Source organism: Bufo gargarizans, chromosome 5 (genome assembly GCF_014858855.1).
Source record: "Bufo gargarizans isolate SCDJY-AF-19 chromosome 5, ASM1485885v1, whole genome shotgun sequence".
Classification (NCBI taxonomy): domain Eukaryota; kingdom Metazoa; phylum Chordata; class Amphibia; order Anura; family Bufonidae; genus Bufo; species Bufo gargarizans.
The window spans coordinates 379,989,531-380,009,671 of NC_058084.1; the positions used below are offsets into that span (position 1 = coordinate 379,989,531).

Here is a 20,141-nt window from a genome sequence, read left to right on the forward strand (position 1 = left end):
CGGGTGTCATGGCCGTCAGATCTCTGCTGTTTCATACAGCAGAGACCCGCGGCTAATTACCGTGACTGGCAATAATGCAGACTGCGGTAATTAAATACTTTAAATGCCGCGACCAAGTGAATAAAATGCACAAAAACCCAGAAGCGTCATGCTACCGATGCCCCGTGTAGCCAAATGGGGCATCGGTACTTGCGCTGAACACATTCAGCCTCGCTGATGAGGCTGAAAGTGTTCATGATGCAATTCTTATTTTGGCCACCAGATGGCAGGCCAGGATAAGAAATGAGCAAAATTTACTTTTAATGGCAATTTAAAAATCCCTGAAAGAACAAAATTAAAAAATATTATTAATAAGCTCACATATGAGCCACAAAATGATCACAAAAATAAAAAAAGTTAAAAAATATATAAAAAATAAAAAAATCTAAAAGTTTAAATCACCCCCCCTTCTGTATAGTTTAAAAAAAAATACCTAAATAACAATCACCGCGACCCAAAACGTCCATACTATTAAAATAGAAAAAAAAATTCTAATACGGCGAATGGCGTAACGGAAAAAAAGGTCAAAATGGCAAATTTGCCATTTTTTCATTGCTTCTCTTACAAAAAAAAATGTAGTAAAATGTGATGAAAAAGTCACACACACTCCGAAATGGTATCAATAAAAAGTACAGATTGTTCCACAAAAAATGACAGTAGACAAAAGTATAAAAAAGTTATGGGGATCAGAATATGGTGATGTAAAAAAGAAAAAAAACATCTCAAAGTTTAAATTTACACTATTTAGACATAAAAACCTATACATGTGGGGTATCGTTGTAATCGTACTGACCCAGAGAATAAAGGGCATGGGTCAGTTTTGCTGTAAATGAAACGGCATAGGAACAAAATCCGTAAAACGGTGGAGGGATTGTGGGTTTTTTTTCCAATTCCACCCCATTTGGAATTTTTCTCCCGCTTCCCACTACATGCCATAATTAATGGTGGCATTAGAAAATACAACTTGTCCTGCAAAAAATAAGCCCTCATACAGCTATGTGACCGGAAACATAACAAAGTTATGGCTCACGGAAAATAGGGAAGAAAAATGAAAACGCAAAAACGAAAAAACCTCCGGTAGCCAAGGGGTTATTAAAGATGCAGAAATGAACACTGAATTCATTCATCAAAGTCTCGCGCGACTTTGGATGAAACAATGTTTGTCTCCACAGAGCCAACACATTGTATTACTTACGGAGACAGCACTAAAACTGTAGTGGTCGACTGTATCGATGATCCAAAGCTCGATTCGCTCAAAACTAGAGATGAGCGAACTTGTGTTTTTAAGTTCGGCGTACAAGGTTCGGGGTATCTAAGAATTCCGTGGAATCCATAATGGAATTCTTACATACCCCAAACCCTGTACGCCAAACTTAAAACACAAGTTCGCTCAACATTACTCAAAACTATATCCCAGCGAGACAACCCCTTTAAGGGCTCATGCACACGGCTGTTGAGGACCGCAATTTGCATTTCCCAATGCACGGTCAACATCCGTGCGGATTCCACAGACGGATCCAGACCCATTGTCCGTGATCCGTCCGCACGTTCTATCTTTTGCGGTGCGGAGGCACGGAGAGAACCCCATGTTAGCACTCCGTAATGCTTCCGTGCTTCCGTTACGCACCGGACCTTCTGGATTGCGGACCCATTCAAGTGAATATATTGTTAGCGGGCCGCAATATGGGCACGGCCGGCACACGTGCGTAAGCCCTAAGGGTCCTTACCCTAAATAAAAAAACGGACAGGAGAACAGCATGGTGTGGCAGTATTATTCATACTTCCCCATAGTATTATTTGGTCACAATATGGGGGACTCTTTGGTCAGTGAAGAAGAAAGGGTCGCTTTTTCTCTCTTGTCAGTTACATTCTGCTATAACCCTTTGTAATTCTCTGTGGCGTATGTTCATACTCAGCGGCATTTCCCCATCCTTGTTTAGCCTACGACGCCAGAGTTTCTACTAGGCATGCGCAGTCGGCTGTCCTAACTGTGACGTCACGGCTGGGGGGCGGGGATGGGATGTTGGCTGTGTGACAGCTGGCGGTTCTCGTAGATGTGCAGTGCTGCTGCGGTCGGTACGTGTGATGGTGGTAGGTGGGCACTGTAGCCTGATCCCTCGCTGCAGGTTTACTACGTTATTTTTCTTACTTTTGCTAAACTTTCTGAGCCTTGCGGTCATCCCTGGCCGGGCCATGCGGGCCATGTGACCAGGGTAAGTGCGCAATGTCACTTCACATGCCACCAGGCTTTCTCTGTGATCCCACCGCTGCAGAATGTGGTGTGACTAGTGTAAATGCCGCATGCGCTTATGCCATGAGATGCAAAGAATGTGAACAAGGAGCTGCAGATCAGTGTTTAGGGATTGTGATCAGGTACAGAATTGTGGGTAAAGCAATGAGAGGGCAGTGGTGTAAGGTTAGTCATTTTAACCTAGTAAGGGCTCGTTCACACGACCGTGGTTTGGGTCCGCGTCCGAGCCGCATTTTTTTGCGGCTCGTGTGCGGACCCATTTACTCCAATGGGGCCGCAAATGATGTCTGCTTCCGTTGCTCCGTTCCGTGGCCCCGCAAAAATTATGAGGCATGTCCTATTCTTGTCCGTTTTGCGGTCAAGAATAGGCATTTCTATAGCGGGCCTCCTGTTCCGTTCCGCAAATCGCGGAAGGCACACGGGCGGAATCCGTGATTTTCTGACCGCAAAACACGTCACGGTCGTGTGAACAAGCCCTAAGGCTGATTTCACACATGCGCGTTCAGTCCGTGCATGGCTGCCTCTCCTAGACTGAACATGCTTGTATGAAATCCGCTTACAGTGACGGGTTTATTTCTTGTCTGTCATCACCTCATTAAATGGGTCTTAGCCCCCCCCCCCCCGGTCATGTTGGGTATAACTGCCCTTTTAGTGGGCGGGTGGTTCTTCTGTGGGGCCTTCCTTGTTTTAAGGGGTGTATGTACCTTTAAGGATCTTCTAGTATACTGTAGGACTGAGACGTTGAAGCTTCATGAGCCAGGCCACTTCAGCTTTATTCAGTTTCACTTCGAGGGCACGACCACACGGCTCAGGCATGTCGCAGCAGGATCGCGCTATTTAGCCCTTTATTAAGTGGCTCTCAGAAAATGGCAACACAAAAACAAGATTTTGTCCGGTTCAAAAAGGCTTTCACTATGTAAAACTCAAAAAAAAAAAAAAATCGACACATTTGGTATCCACAACAACCTGCTCTATAAAAAACCCTCAGGTGAATGCTGTAAAAAAAAAAATATTCAAAACTATGTCAAAACAGGCATTTTTTGTCACCTTGCCTTACAAAAAGTGTAATAACAAGCGATAAAAAAACTGCCACATAAGAGAATCACTCAAAAAATAAAAACAATGGAACCTGTAAACCAATCAATCAAAATCTGCATTGCAAAAGCCATATGCTCTCCTTCTGTTCTGAATCCTGCCATGTGGAAGAGGCCAGCAGTGTGGCCTCTTCCACATGACCGTATGCCCCCCGAGACATACAGTCCGTGAGCGGGCCATATGTCCTGGAGCGGCATTGATCCTGTGCACAGAAGCACAATGATGCTGTGAACTTCAGGCCACCCGCGGGGCTATTCTCCCGCACTCATAAGATTATAGGACAATAGTCCAGCGGGTGGCCTGACGTGCACAGCATCATTTGTAATCTATGATGTTGTGTGCTCCCGTGTGCGCAATTAATGCAGCTCGGACCGCAGGTCTCGGAGGGAATATGGTCGTGTGCAACATTTTATTGGAAGAAATGAAACTTTTCATTTTCACAGCCAAGTGTTTCCTAAATGCCATAAAACGCTTAGGGGGTACCCCCCTTAATATATTATTTAAGGGGTGTAGTTTCTAAAATGGGGTCACTTTTTGAGGGTTTCCACTCTAGGGGTATGTCATGGTCTCTTCAAATACAAAATGGTGCCTAAAAACCATTCTAGCAAAATCTGCCTCCAAAATCCATATGGCGCTCCTTTTCTCCTGACCACTGCCACGTGCCCATAGGGCAGCTTATTACCACATATGGGGTATTTCTGTAAACTGTAGAATCGGAGTAACGTATATTAAGGTTTATTTTGCTGTTAACCCTTGCTGTGTTACAAGAAAAATTGATTAACATGAAAAATCTACCCAAAAAAATGAAATTTTTAAATTTCACCACCATTTTCCTTTAATTCTTGTGGAACACCTCAAGGGTTAACAAAGTTTTACATCAGTTTTGAATAATTTGAGGGGTGTAGTTTCTAAAATGGGGTCATTTATGGGTGGTTTCCGTTACGTAAGACCCTGAAAATCACTTTATAACTGAATTGGTGCTTAAAAAAAATGGTTTTAGTATTTTTGTTTTTGAAAATGTGAGAAATTGCTTCTAAACTTCTTCTAGGCCTTCTAACGTCCTAAAAAAATAAACTGACATTTATCAAAATTATGCCAACATAAAGCAGACATATGGGGAATGTTGATTGATAACCATTTTATGAGGTCTTACTATCTGTCTTAGGCCTCATGCCCACGATCGTTGTTTTATTCCCAGTGCTTCAGACTAAAAAAAATACCTAGCAGCCATTGGCTCCTGAACTGAAAAATTTAGCCAAATCAAATCCGAATCAAAATTTGGGTATCGTGACAACGCTACGCCGATCAGATCGGCATAGGGTTGTTTTGATACAAAAATTTTGATTCGCTTTCGTCACCATAAAAAAGTATTGCGATACTCAATTACGCACAAAAAAACACACCAAAAAAAGCCGCGTGCATTTCGCATTTTATGAAACATTCGGCCCATAATAGAACAGTCCTATCCTATTTTTTGGGGTGACAAGGTGACTAAAAAATGGCGAATGCTCACCGCATAGGAGATATTTTTTTATAATTTAATAGTTTGGACAGCGCTATGTAATATGTTTATTTATTTATTGTTTATATATTTTATATGTAAAATTGGGAAAGGGGGGATTTAAACTTAATATTTTAGGGTACTTTCACACTAGCGTTTTTCTTTTCCGGCATAGAGTTCCGTCCTAGGGGCTCTATACCGGAAAAGAACTGATCAGGTATATCCCAATGCATTCTGAATGGAGAGTAATCTGTTCAGGATGCATCAGGATGTCTTCAGTTCAGTCATTTTAACTGATCAGGCAAAAGAGAAAACCGCAGCATGCTACGGTTTTATCTACGGCAAAAAAAACTGAAGATTTGCCTGAATGCCGGATCCACCATTTTTCCCCATAGGAATGTATTAGTGCCAGATCCGGCATTCAAACTACCGGAATGCACCCGCACTAAATCCGGACCCATTCACTTCTATGGGGCTGTGCACATGAGCGGTGATTTTCACACATCGCTTGTGCGTTGCGTGAAAATCGCAGCATGCTCTATGTTGTGCGTTTTTCATGCAACGCAGGCCCCATAGAAGTTAATGGAGCTGCGTGAAAATCGCAACCATCCGCAAGCAAGTGCGGATGCGGTGCGATTTTCACGCATGGTTGCTAAGATGACAGTCTACTCACTGTATTATTTTCCCTTATAACATGGTTCTAAGGGAAAATAATAGCATTCTTTAATACAGAATGCTTAGTAGAAGGTCAATATAATAAACATTGGTGGCGCAGTGCGACCCCCCCAACACCCCAGTATAATAAACATTGGTGGCGCAGTGCGCCCCCCCAATATAACAAACATTGGTGGCGCAGTGCGCCCCCAACACCCCAGTATAATAAACATTGGTGGCGCAGTGCGCCCCCCCAAAACCCCAGTATAATAAACATTGGTGGCGCAGTGCGCCCCCCCAATAAAATAAACATTGGTGGCGCAGTGCGCCCCCCCAACACCCCAGTATAATAAACATTGGTGGCGCAGTGTGCCCCCCCCCCCCCATCAATATAATAAACATTGGTGGCGCAGTGGGCAGTGTCAAAGAGGGTTAAAAAATAAAAAAATAATTAACTCCCCTTCTCCAATTGATCGTCTCCTGTTCTTTCTTCAGGACCTGTCAAAGGACCTGTGGTGACGTCACATGATACATCACATGATCCATCACCATGGTATTGGACCATATGATGAGCTCAGTGACGTCACCACAGGTCCTGAAGAAAGAACAGGAGACCGGCAGCTGCGCGATCAATTGGAGGAGGTGAGTTAATTTTATTTTTTAACCCTCATTGGCACTTCCCACTGAGCCACCAATGTTTCTTATACTGGGGGGGGGGCACCCGACCTCTGTGACAGGGAGCTGCGATCAGCGACAGTTAACCCCTCAGGTACCGCACCTGAAGGGTTAACTGCGGCTGATCGCAGCTCCCTGTGGCAGTATAACGGCTATTTGATTCCGGTCAGTTATCTTTATTGGTGGCGCAGTGGGCACAGCCCCTCCCCCTCCTGTCTCTTTTCTTATTGGCGGAGACGGCGGCAGCAGCACAGGGGGGAGGGAGAGACTCCTCCACTGCGCTGCTGAGAAGAAGTGAAGAACATCGATGATGGGGCAGAGAACTATCATCTCCGGTGCCCCGCCGCTGTTCAACGGCAGAGCTGCGGCGGCGGGTATAGTCGCAAATGGCGACAAGACTAAAAAGTCATCATTTGTAAATTCTAAGTCGCATAGGCGACCATTTTGGTCGCCATCTGGAGCCCTGATTCCGTGTCCGTTGTTCCGTTCTTCATGATTTTCTGCTGACCCATTGACTTTCAACGGGTTCGTTGAAAACTCGGCTAATGCACAGTTTTTCATCCGCGTCGGTGATCCGTGATTCCAGTCCGTCAAAAAAATATAACCTGTCAAATTTTTTTTTTGCGGAAAACGGTTCACAGGGACAGTTAAAAAACACGGAGGCACACAAGATTGTCGTCCGTGTCCGTTTTTTTTCCTATCATTTGCATGGCATACCTGTCTTAGATTTTTTTTTACTTTCCTTTATGTCTGGTGATCCTCAAAAAATAAAGGAAGACACACGGAAACAAAAAAATGAAACGGAACAACGGAACCCCATTTTGCGGAACGGAACACAACAACGGTCTTAGGCCTCTTGCACACAAAAGTATTTTCTTTCTGTGTCCGTTCCGTTTTCTTTGCGGAACCATTCATTTAAATGGGTCCGCAAAATAAAAAAAAGGAAGTTACCCCGCGTGCATTCTGTTTCCGTATGTCTATATTTCCGTTCCGCAAAAAAAATAGAACATGTCCTATTATTGTCTGCATTACGGAGAAGGATAGTACAGTTCTATTAGGGGCCAGCTGTTCCATTCCACAAAATACGGAATGCACCGCCAAAAATTTTTTCCAATTTTTTACAAATTTTTTATTTTATAAATAAAGGTGAAATATATGAACTCAAATTTACCAGTGTCATGAAGTACAATGTGTCACGAGAAAACAATATCAGAATAGTTTGGATAAGTAAAAGCGTTCCAGAGTTATTACCACATAAAGTAACGCATGTCAGATTTGCAAAAATCGGCCTGGGATTTAAGGTAAAAAGTGGCTCGGTACTGAAGTGGTTAAAATACAGGATCTATTGCTTTGTTGTTGTTTTCTGTTCTTACGGATCCGACGAGGTGAAAACAAAGCGGCGATATGAACCCGGCCTAAGGGTGCTGCACACAGGGCAGTTCTGACACGCAGTCAGGATGCAGTGTTTTATTGTAGCTAGCTGAAATTACTCAACTCATTCCCACAATGCGAAAACTGCATCCTAACTGCATGTCAGAACCGCCCTGTGTGCAGCACCTAAGGCCGGGCTTGACAAATTTCCTTGGAATCTAGGAGCCGTTTTTACCTTATAAAGCCTTATTTTCAGCGATAAAAATAACACCTCTTAAATTAACATATAAAGAAGTCTGGCACCAAACAACATGGGCATAGTTTATTATCAGAGTACTGTGACGTCACTGTGTGCAGCATCTCTTCAGTGTACTGTGACGTCACTGTGTGCCGCATCTCTTCAGTGTTTATCAGTGTACTGTGACGTCACTGTGTGCAGCATCTCTTCAGTGTACTGTGACGTCACTGTGTGCCGCATCTCTTCAGTGTTTATCAGTGTACTGTGACGTCACTGTGTGCCGCATCTCTTCAGTGTTTATCAGAGTACTGTGACGTCACTGTGTGCCGCATCTCTTCAGTGTTTATCAGTGTACTGTGACGTCACTGTGTGCAGCATCTCTTCAGTGTTTATCAGAGTACTGTGACGTCACTGTGTGCCGCATCTCTTCAGTGTACTGTGACGTCACTGTGTGCCGCATCTCTTCAGTGTTTATCAGTGTACTGTGACGTCACTGTGTGCCGCATCTCTTCAGTGTTTATCAGAGTACTGTGACGTCACTGTGTGCAGCATCTCTTCAGTGTACTGTGACGTCACTGTGTGCCGCATCTCTTCAGTGTTTATCAGTGTACTGTGACGTCACTGTGTGCCGCATCTCTTCAGTGTTTATCAGAGTACTGTGACGTCACTGTGTGCAGCATCTCTTCAGTGTTTATCAGAGTACTGTGACGTCACTGTGTGCCGCATCTCTTCAGTGTACTGTGACGTCACTGTGTGCCGCATCTCTTCAGTGTTTATCAGTGTACTGTGACGTCACTGTGTGCCGCATCTCTTCAGTGTTTATCAGAGTACTGTGACGTCACTGTGTGCAGCATCTCTTCAGTGTACTGTGACGTCACTGTGTGCCGCATCTCTTCAGTGTTTATCAGTGTACTGTGACGTCACTGTGTGCCGCATCTCTTCAGTGTTTATCAGAGTACTGTGACGTCACTGTGTGCCGCATCTCTTCAGTGTTTATCAGTGTACTGTGACGTCACTGTGTGCAGCATCTCTTCAGTGTTTATCAGTGTACTGTGACGTCACTGTGTGCCGCATCTCTTCAGTGTTTATCAGAGTACTGTGACGTCACTGTGTGCCGCATCTCTTCAGTGTTTATCAGTGTACTGTGACGTCACTGTGTGCAGCATCTCTTCAGTGTTTATCAGAGTACTGTGACGTCACTGTGTGCCGCATCTCTTCAGTGTTTATCAGTGTACTGTGACGTCACTGTGTGCAGCATCTCTTCAGTGTTTATCAGTGTACTGTGACGTCACTGTGTGCCGCATCTCTTCAGTGTTTATCAGTGTACTGTGACGTCACTGTGTGCCGCATCTCTTCAGTGTTTATCAGAGTACTGTGACGTCACTGTGTGCCGCATCTCTTCAGTGTTTATCAGTGTACTGTGACGTCACTGTGTGCAGCATCTCTTCAGTGTTTATCAGAGTACTGTGACGTCACTGTGTGCCGCATCTCTTCAGTGTTTATCAGTGTACTGTGACGTCACTGTGTGCAGCATCTCTTCAGTGTTTATCAGTGTACTGTGACGTCACTGTGTGCCGCATCTCTTCAGTGTTTATCAGTGTACCGTGACGTCACTGTGTGCCGCATCTCTTCAGTGTTTATCAGAGTACTGTGACGTCACTGTGTGCCGCATCTCTTCAGTGTTTATCAGTGTACTGTGACGTCACTGTGTGCAGCATCTCTTCAGTGTTTATCAGTGTACTGTGACGTCACTGTGTGCAGCATCTCTACAGTGTTTATCAGTGTACTGTGACGTCACTGTGTGCAGCATCTCTTCAGTGTTTATCAGTGTACTGTGATGTCACTGTGTGCCGCATCTCTTCAGTGTTTATCAGTGTACTGTGACGTCACTGTGTGCCGCATCTCTTCAGTGTTTATCAGAGTACTGTGACGTCACTGTGTGCCGCATCTCTTCAGTGTTTATCAGTGTCACTGTGTGCCGCATCTCTTCAGTGTTTATCAGAGTACTGTGACGTCACTGTGTGCCGCATCTCTTCAGTGTTTATCAGTGTACTGTGACGTCACTGTGTGCAGCATCTCTTCAGTGTTTATCAGTGTACTGTGATGTCACTGTGTGCAGCATCTCTTCACATTGTTTATTATCAGAGTACTGTGACGTCACTGTGTGCAGCATCTCTTCAGTGTTTATCAGTGTACTGTGACGTCACTGTGTGCCGCATCTCTTCAGTGTTTATCAGAGTACTGTGACGTCACTGTGTGCCGCATCTCTTCAGTGTTTATCAGTGTACTGTGACGTCACTGTGTGCCGCATCTCTTCAGTGTTTATCAGAGTACTGTGACGTCACTGTGTGCCGCATCTCTTCAGTGTTTATCAGTGTACTGTGACGTCACTGTGTGCAGCATCTCTTCAGTGTTTATCAGTGTACTGTGACGTCACTGTGTGCCGCATCTCTTCAGTGTTTATCAGAGTACTGTGACGTCACTGTGTGCAGCATCTCTTCAGTGTTTATCAGTGTACTGTGATGTCACTGTGTGCAGCATCTCTTCAGTGTTTATCAGTGTACTGTGACGTCACTGTGTGCCGCATCTCTTCAGTGTTTATCAGTGTACTGTGACGTCACTGTGTGCCGCATCTCTTCAGTGTTTATCAGAGTACTGTGACATCACTGTGTGCCGCATCTCTTCAGTGTTTATCAGTGTACTGTGACGTCACTGTGTGCAGCATCTCTTCAGTGTTTATCAGTGTACTGTGATGTCACTGTGTGCAGCATCTCTTCACATTGTTTATTATCAGAGTACTGTGACATCACTGTGTGCAGCATCTCTTCAGTGTTTATCAGTGTACTGTGATGTCACTGTGTGCAGCATCTCTTCAGTGTTTATCAGTGTACTGTGATGTCACTGTGTGCAGCATCTCTTCACATTGTTTATTATCAGAGTACTGTGACATCACTGTGTGCAGCATCTCTTCAGTGTTTATCAGTGTACTGTGATGTCACTGTGTGCAGCATCTCTTCACATTGTTTATTATCAGTGTACTGTGACATCACTGTGTGCAGCATCTCTTAAGTGTTTATCAGTGTACTGTGATGTCACTGTGTGCAGCATCTCTTCACATTGTTTATTATCAGAGTACTGTGACATCTCTATGTGCAGCATCTCTTCAGTGTTTATTATCAGTGTACTGTGACGTCACTGTGTGCAGCATCTCTTCACATTGTTTATTATCAGTGTACTGTGACGTCACTGTGTGCAGCATCTCTTCACATTGTTTATTATCAGAGTACTGTGACATCACTGTGTGCAGCATCTCTTCAGTGTTTATTATCAGTGTACTGTGACGTCACTGTGTGCAGCATCTCTTCAGTGTTTATTATCAGTGTACTGTGACGTCACTGTGTGCAGCATCTCTTCAGTGTTTATTATCAGTGTACTGTGACGTCACTGTGTGCAGCATCTCTTCAGTGTTTATCAGTGTACTGTGACGTCACTGTGTGCCGCATCTCTTCACATTGTTTATTATCAGTGTACTGTGACGTCACTGTGTGCAGCATCTCTTCAGTGTTTATCAGTGTACTGTGATGTCACTGTGTGCAGCATCTCTTCACATTGTTTATTATCAGTGTACTGTGACGTCACTGTGTGCAGCATCTCTTCAGTGTTTATCAGAGTACTGTGATGTCACTGTGTGCAGCATCTCTTCACATTGTTTATCAGTGTACTGTGACGTCACTGTGTGCAGCATCTCTTCGCATTGTTTATCATTGTACTGTGACGTCACTGTGTGCAGCATCTCTTCGCATTGTTTATCAGTGTACTGTGACGTCACTATGTGCAGCATCTCTTCACATGGTTTATTATCAGTGTACTGTGACGTCACTGTGTGCAGCATCTCTTCAGTGTTTATCAGTGTACTGTGATGTCACTGTGTGCCGCATCTCTTCAGTGTTTATCAGTGTACTGCGATGTCACTGTGTGCCGCATCTCTTCAGTGTTTATCAGTGTACTGTGATGTCACTGTGTGCAGCATCTCTTCACATTGTTTATTATCAGTGTACTGTGACGTCACTGTGTGCAGCATCTCTTCACATTGTTTATTATCAGTGTACTGTGACGTCACTGTGTGCAGCATCTCTTCAGTGTACTGTGACGTCACTGTGTGCAGCATCTCTACAGTGTTTATCAGTGTACTGTGACGTCAATGTGTGCCGCATCTCTTCACATTGTTTATCATTGTACTTTGACGTCACTGTGTGCAGCATCTCTTCGCATTGTTTATCATTGTACTGTGACGTCACTGTGTGCAGCATCTCTTCGCATTGTTTATCAGTGTACTGTGACGTCACTATGTGCAGCATCTCTTCACATTGTTTATTATCAGTGTACTGTGACGTCACTGTGTGCAGCATCTCTTCAGTGTTTATCAGTGTACTGTGACGTCACTGTGTGCCGCATCTCTTCAGTGTTTATCAGAGTACTGTGACGTCACTGTGTGCCGCATCTCTTCAGTGTTTATCAGTGTACTGTGACGTCACTGTGTGCCGCATCTCTTCAGTGTTTATCAGAGTACTGTGACGTCACTGTGTGCCGCATCTCTTCAGTGTTATCAGTGTACTGTGACGTCACTGTGTGCCGCATCTCTTCAGTGTTTATCAGAGTACTGTGACGTCACTGTGTGCCGCATCTCTTCAGTGTTTATCAGTGTACTGTGACGTCACTGTGTGCAGCATCTCTTCAGTGTTTATCAGTGTACTGTGACGTCACTGTGTGCAGCATCTCTTCAGTGTTTATCAGTGTACTGTGATGTCACTGTGTGCAGCATCTCTTCAGTGTTTATCAGTGTACTGTGACGTCACTGTGTGCCGCATCTCTTCAGTGTTTATCAGTGTACCGTGACGTCACTGTGTGCCGCATCTCTTCAGTGTTTATCAGAGTACTGTGACGTCACTGTGTGCCGCATCTCTTCAGTGTTTATCAGTGTACTGTGACGTCACTGTGTGCAGCATCTCTTCAGTGTTTATCAGTGTACTGTGACGTCACTGTGTGCAGCATCTCTACAGTGTTTATCAGTGTACTGTGACGTCACTGTGTGCAGCATCTCTTCAGTGTTTATCAGTGTACTGTGATGTCACTGTGTGCCGCATCTCTTCAGTGTTTATCAGTGTACTGTGACGTCACTGTGTGCCGCATCTCTTCAGTGTTTATCAGAGTACTGTGACGTCACTGTGTGCCGCATCTCTTCAGTGTTTATCAGTGTCACTGTGTGCCGCATCTCTTCAGTGTTTATCAGAGTACTGTGACGTCACTGTGTGCCGCATCTCTTCAGTGTTTATCAGTGTACTGTGACGTCACTGTGTGCAGCATCTCTTCAGTGTTTATCAGTGTACTGTGATGTCACTGTGTGCAGCATCTCTTCACATTGTTTATTATCAGAGTACTGTGACGTCACTGTGTGCAGCATCTCTTCAGTGTTTATCAGTGTACTGTGACGTCACTGTGTGCCGCATCTCTTCAGTGTTTATCAGAGTACTGTGACGTCACTGTGTGCCGCATCTCTTCAGTGTTTATCAGTGTACTGTGACGTCACTGTGTGCCGCATCTCTTCAGTGTTTATCAGAGTACTGTGACGTCACTGTGTGCCGCATCTCTTCAGTGTTTATCAGTGTACTGTGACGTCACTGTGTGCAGCATCTCTTCAGTGTTTATCAGTGTACTGTGACGTCACTGTGTGCCGCATCTCTTCAGTGTTTATCAGAGTACTGTGACGTCACTGTGTGCAGCATCTCTTCAGTGTTTATCAGTGTACTGTGATGTCACTGTGTGCAGCATCTCTTCAGTGTTTATCAGTGTACTGTGACGTCACTGTGTGCCGCATCTCTTCAGTGTTTATCAGTGTACTGTGACGTCACTGTGTGCCGCATCTCTTCAGTGTTTATCAGAGTACTGTGACATCACTGTGTGCCGCATCTCTTCAGTGTTTATCAGTGTACTGTGACGTCACTGTGTGCAGCATCTCTTCAGTGTTTATCAGTGTACTGTGATGTCACTGTGTGCAGCATCTCTTCACATTGTTTATTATCAGAGTACTGTGACATCACTGTGTGCAGCATCTCTTCAGTGTTTATCAGTGTACTGTGATGTCACTGTGTGCAGCATCTCTTCAGTGTTTATCAGTGTACTGTGATGTCACTGTGTGCAGCATCTCTTCACATTGTTTATTATCAGAGTACTGTGACATCACTGTGTGCAGCATCTCTTCAGTGTTTATCAGTGTACTGTGATGTCACTGTGTGCAGCATCTCTTCACATTGTTTATTATCAGTGTACTGTGACATCACTGTGTGCAGCATCTCTTAAGTGTTTATCAGTGTACTGTGATGTCACTGTGTGCAGCATCTCTTCACATTGTTTATTATCAGAGTACTGTGACATCTCTATGTGCAGCATCTCTTCAGTGTTTATTATCAGTGTACTGTGACGTCACTGTGTGCAGCATCTCTTCACATTGTTTATTATCAGTGTACTGTGACGTCACTGTGTGCAGCATCTCTTCACATTGTTTATTATCAGAGTACTGTGACATCACTGTGTGCAGCATCTCTTCAGTGTTTATTATCAGTGTACTGTGACGTCACTGTGTGCAGCATCTCTTCAGTGTTTATTATCAGTGTACTGTGACGTCACTGTGTGCAGCATCTCTTCAGTGTTTATTATCAGTGTACTGTGACGTCACTGTGTGCAGCATCTCTTCAGTGTTTATCAGTGTACTGTGACGTCACTGTGTGCCGCATCTCTTCACATTGTTTATTATCAGTGTACTGTGACGTCACTGTGTGCAGCATCTCTTCAGTGTTTATCAGTGTACTGTGATGTCACTGTGTGCAGCATCTCTTCACATTGTTTATTATCAGTGTACTGTGACGTCACTGTGTGCAGCATCTCTTCAGTGTTTATCAGAGTACTGTGATGTCACTGTGTGCAGCATCTCTTCACATTGTTTATCAGTGTACTGTGACGTCACTGTGTGCAGCATCTCTTCGCATTGTTTATCATTGTACTGTGACGTCACTGTGTGCAGCATCTCTTCGCATTGTTTATCAGTGTACTGTGACGTCACTATGTGCAGCATCTCTTCACATGGTTTATTATCAGTGTACTGTGACGTCACTGTGTGCAGCATCTCTTCAGTGTTTATCAGTGTACTGTGATGTCACTGTGTGCCGCATCTCTTCAGTGTTTATCAGTGTACTGCGATGTCACTGTGTGCCGCATCTCTTCAGTGTTTATCAGTGTACTGTGATGTCACTGTGTGCAGCATCTCTTCACATTGTTTATTATCAGTGTACTGTGACGTCACTGTGTGCAGCATCTCTTCACATTGTTTATTATCAGTGTACTGTGACGTCACTGTGTGCAGCATCTCTTCAGTGTACTGTGACGTCACTGTGTGCAGCATCTCTACAGTGTTTATCAGTGTACTGTGACGTCAATGTGTGCCGCATCTCTTCACATTGTTTATCATTGTACTTTGACGTCACTGTGTGCAGCATCTCTTCGCATTGTTTATCATTGTACTGTGACGTCACTGTGTGCAGCATCTCTTCGCATTGTTTATCAGTGTACTGTGACGTCACTATGTGCAGCATCTCTTCACATTGTTTATTATCAGTGTACTGTGACGTCACTGTGTGCAGCATCTCTTCAGTGTTTATCAGTGTACTGTGACGTCACTGTGTGCCGCATCTCTTCAGTGTTTATCAGAGTACTGTGACGTCACTGTGTGCCGCATCTCTTCAGTGTTTATCAGTGTACTGTGACGTCACTGTGTGCCGCATCTCTTCAGTGTTTATCAGAGTACTGTGACGTCACTGTGTGCCGCATCTCTTCAGTGTTTATCAGTGTACTGTGACGTCACTGTGTGCCGCATCTCTTCAGTGTTTATCAGAGTACTGTGACGTCACTGTGTGCCGCATCTCTTCAGTGTTTATCAGTGTACTGTGACGTCACTGTGTGCAGCATCTCTTCAGTGTTTATCAGTGTACTGTGACGTCACTGTGTGCAGCATCTCTTCAGTGTTTATCAGTGTACTGTGATGTCACTGTGTGCAGCATCTCTTCAGTGTTTATCAGTGTACTGTGACGTCACTGTGTGCCGCATCTCTTCAGTGTTTATCAGTGTACTGTGACGTCACTGTGTGCCGCATCTCTTCAGTGTTTATCAGAGTACTGTGACGTCACTGTGTGCCGCATCTCTTCAGTGTTTATCAGTGTACTGTGACGTCACTGTGTGCAGCATCTCTTCAGTGTTTATCAGTGTACTGTGATGTCACTGTGTGCAGCATCTCTTCACATTGTTTATTATCAGAGTACTGTGACGTCACTGTGTGCAGCATCTCTTCAGTGTTTATCAGTGTACTGTGACGTCACTGTGTGCCGCATCTCTTCAGTGTTTATCAGAGTACTGTGACGTCACTGTGTGCCGCATCTCTTCAGTGTTTATCAGTGTACTGTGACGTCACTGTGTGCCGCATCTCTTCAGTGTTTATCAGAGTACTGTGACGTCACTGTGTGCCGCATCTCTTCAGTGTTTATCAGTGTACTGTGACGTCACTGTGTGCAGCATCTCTTCACATTGTTTATTATCAGAGTACTGTGATGTCACTGTGTGCAGCATCTCTTCACATTGTTTATTATCAGAGTACTGTGACATCACTGTGTGCAGCATCTCTTCAGTGTTTATCAGTGTACTGTGATGTCACTGTGTGCAGCATCTCTTCAGTGTTTATCAGTGTACTGTGATGTCACTGTGTGCAGCATCTCTTCACATTGTTTATTATCAGAGTACTGTGACATCACTGTGTGCAGCATCTCTTCAGTGTTTATCAGTGTACTGTGATGTCACTGTGTGCAGCATCTCTTCACATTGTTTATTATCAGTGTACTGTGACATCACTGTGTGCAGCATCTCTTAAGTGTTTATCAGTGTACTGTGATGTCACTGTGTGCAGCATCTCTTCACATTGTTTATTATCAGAGTACTGTGACATCTCTATGTGCAGCATCTCTTCAGTGTTTATTATCAGTGTACTGTGACGTCACTGTGTGCAGCATCTCTTCACATTGTTTATTATCAGTGTACTGTGACGTCACTGTGTGCAGCATCTCTTCACATTGTTTATTATCAGAGTACTGTGACATCACTGTGTGCAGCATCTCTTCAGTGTTTATTATCAGTGTACTGTGACGTCACTGTGTGCAGCATCTCTTCAGTGTTTATTATCAGTGTACTGTGACGTCACTGTGTGCAGCATCTCTTCAGTGTTTATTATCAGTGTACTGTGACGTCACTGTGTGCAGCATCTCTTCAGTGTTTATCAGAGTACTGTGATGTCACTGTGTGCAGCATCTCTTCACATTGTTTATCAGTGTACTGTGACGTCACTGTGTGCAGCATCTCTTCGCATTGTTTATCATTGTACTGTGACTTCACTGTGTGCAGCATCTCTTCGCATTGTTTATCAGTGTACTGTGACGTCACTATGTGCAGCATCTCTTCACATGGTTTATTATCAGTGTACTGTGACGTCACTGTGTGCAGCATCTCTTCAGTGTTTATCAGTGTACTGTGATGTCACTGTGTGCCGCATCTCTTCAGTGTTTATCAGTGTACTGTGATGTCACTGTGTGCAGCATCTCTTCACATGGTTTATTATCAGTGTACTGCGATGTCACTGTGTGCAGCATCTCTTCGCATTGTTTATCAGTGTACTGTGACGTCACTATGTGCAGCATCTCTTCACATGGTTTATTATCAGTGTACTGTGATGTCACTGTGTGCAGCATCTCTTCACATTGTTTATTATCAGTGTACTGTGACGTCACTGTGTGCAGCATCTCTTCACATTGTTTATTATCAGTGTACTGTGACGTCACTGTGTGCAGCATCTCTTCAGTGTACTGTGACGTCACTGTGTGCAGCATCTCTACAGTGTTTATCAGTGTACTGTGACGTCACTGTGTGCCGCATCTCTTCACATTGTTTATCATTGTACTTTGACGTCACTGTGTGCAGCATCTCTTCGCATTGTTTATCATTGTACTGTGACGTCACTGTGTGCAGCATCTCTTCGCATTGTTTATCAGTGTACTGTGACGTCACTATGTGCAGCATCTCTTCACATTGTTTATTATCAGTGTACTGTGACGTCACTGTGTGCAGCATCTCTTCGCATTGTTTATCAGTGTACTGTGACGTCACTGTGTGCAGCATCTCTTCAGTGTTTATCAGTGTACTGTGACGTCACTGTGTGCCGCATCTCTTCAGTGTTTATCAATGTACTGTGACGTCACTGTGTGCCGCATCTCTTCAGTGTTTATCAGTGTACTGTGATGTCACTGTGTGCCGCATCTCTTCAGTGTTTATCAGAGTACTGTGACGTCACTGTGTGCCGCATCTCTTCAGTGTTTATCAGTGTACTGTGATGTCACTGTGTGCCGCATCTCTTCAGTGTTTATCAATGTACTGTGACGTCACTGTGTGCCGCATCTCTTCAGTGTTTATCAGTGTACTGTGACGTCACTGTATGTATAATCCCTGCGCTGTGACGTCACTGTGTGTATTACCCCTGCGCTGTGACGTCACTGTGTATAATCGCTGTGCTGCAGCTGACAGAACTGAGATCCCCTCCCCAGGATATTTGGTCCGGGCTCATCATTCATCTCATAGTTCTTCTCTTGTAAACTTATTTTGTGACTAGATAAAACTGAAGCAGCGCTGGGTTTGAAGAGAAATGTCCCTCGTTGCCGCCTGTATCCGCCATCGCTGCCCTTCTGCTGTCCCGGATTATTTGTCCTGTCTGAGGGACAATGCAGTCGCTGTTGTCGGCGGCTCGCGGGCCGTCCTTGTGCTCCCTCCGCTGTGGACGCGCACTGAGTCCAGGCCGGGATTTGGTTCCAGCTCTTGCCGGATCTACATCCCGTGCTGTGATGGGGAGGGGGTGGGGCTGCGGTCCTGTTTGTCAGAGTGATCTCAGAGTCCTGTGAGTGCGCTAAGCCTCATGCACACGTCCGTGGAACATGGACCTTGTGATACCGGCCTGGATTTCTTCTGAGTGCAGGAGCGCATGGTGTCATTGGTTGCTATGACGCCGTACGCTTCCTGCTGCCGCCGCAGTACAGTGGTACACTGGTATGATCTATTGCAGTGTAATACTGTACTGCGGCAGCAGGAAGCGCGCGGCATCATAGCAACCAATGACGCCGTGCGCTCCTGCACTCAGAAGAAATCCAGGCCGGTATCACACGGTCCGTGTTCTACGGACGTGTGCATGAGGCTTTAGGGTCCATTCACACGTCCGCAATTTCGTTCTGCATTTTGCAGAACGGAATTGCAGACCCGCACTTCCGGGTCCGCAATTCCATTCCCGAAAAAAATAGAACATGTCCTATTCTTGTCCACAATTGCGGACAAGAATAGACATATTCTATTAGTGCCGGCAATGTGCGGTCTGCAAAATGAAGAATGCACATTGCTGCTGTCCGTGTTTTGAGGATCCGTGGATCCGCAAAACACACACGAATGTGTGAATGGACCCTTACGGTGATGAGACGGCTCCTCTCTGGGAAACGCTGTTAGAGTCTTCGTACATGAAAACGGAAACCCCGCCGTAGTCACCTGCGCGGACATGAGGCGTGCAGTGGAAAGCGCCTAGCGGGTAGGTGAGCGCTGCCACGTACATGTCGTGTGTCACTCAGTATAACCAAGTGACCGAACATACCGGAGGGCATAGCAGGAGAACGGAGCGGCGCCCAGGGATAATAGTCAGTGCAGTGAGATCCCCGGGCGCCGCTGTACAGATCATGACACTTAGTTCACAATTTTTAGCCAGATGAAAGGTCTGCGCTCCAGTGGCTGCGCCCGGCTGCTGGTGTGCTGGGCCTATTTTTAAGCAGGGGCAAATACCCAGGCGCCAGGACAAAATTCCTGATCGCCATGGCGACCTGGCGCCTGGCATTTGTCGAGCCCTGCCCTAAGGCCCCTTTAACACGGACGAGTTTTCCGCACGGGTGCAATGCGTGAGGTGAACGCATTGCACCCGCACTGAATCCGGACCCATTCACTTCAATGGGGCTGTGCAGATGAGCGGTGATTTTCACGCATCACTTGTGCGTTGCGTGAAAATTCGCAGCATGCTCTATATCAGGGGTGCACAACGTTTCCTGGTTGGGGGCCACATTGCCAGACTAAACCAATTACGAGGGCCGCAATTAAAATTTAAAGGTGTATTAACAACTGAAATATTGTACTTATGGCATATC

General features: G+C 45.0%; 1 protein-coding gene across 5 annotated transcripts in view; it reads left to right on the forward strand.

Moving 5' to 3' along the window:
• Positions 1-2,049: 2,049 nt before the first annotated feature.
• The window catches only part of LOC122938013 (nucleotide-binding oligomerization domain-containing protein 1-like), a 110,275-nt gene continuing 92,183 nt past the window's right edge, over positions 2,050-20,141 (forward strand). For 2 of the 5 annotated variants that reach the window (XM_044293261.1, XM_044293267.1), the window contains exon 1: positions 2,058-2,252. The gene's annotated coding sequence lies outside the window, so the exon portion shown is untranslated. Of the gene's footprint in view, positions 2,253-20,141 lie in introns of all 5 variants that reach the window. The other 3 variants (XM_044293264.1, XM_044293265.1, XM_044293266.1) reach the window with 3 other exon arrangements.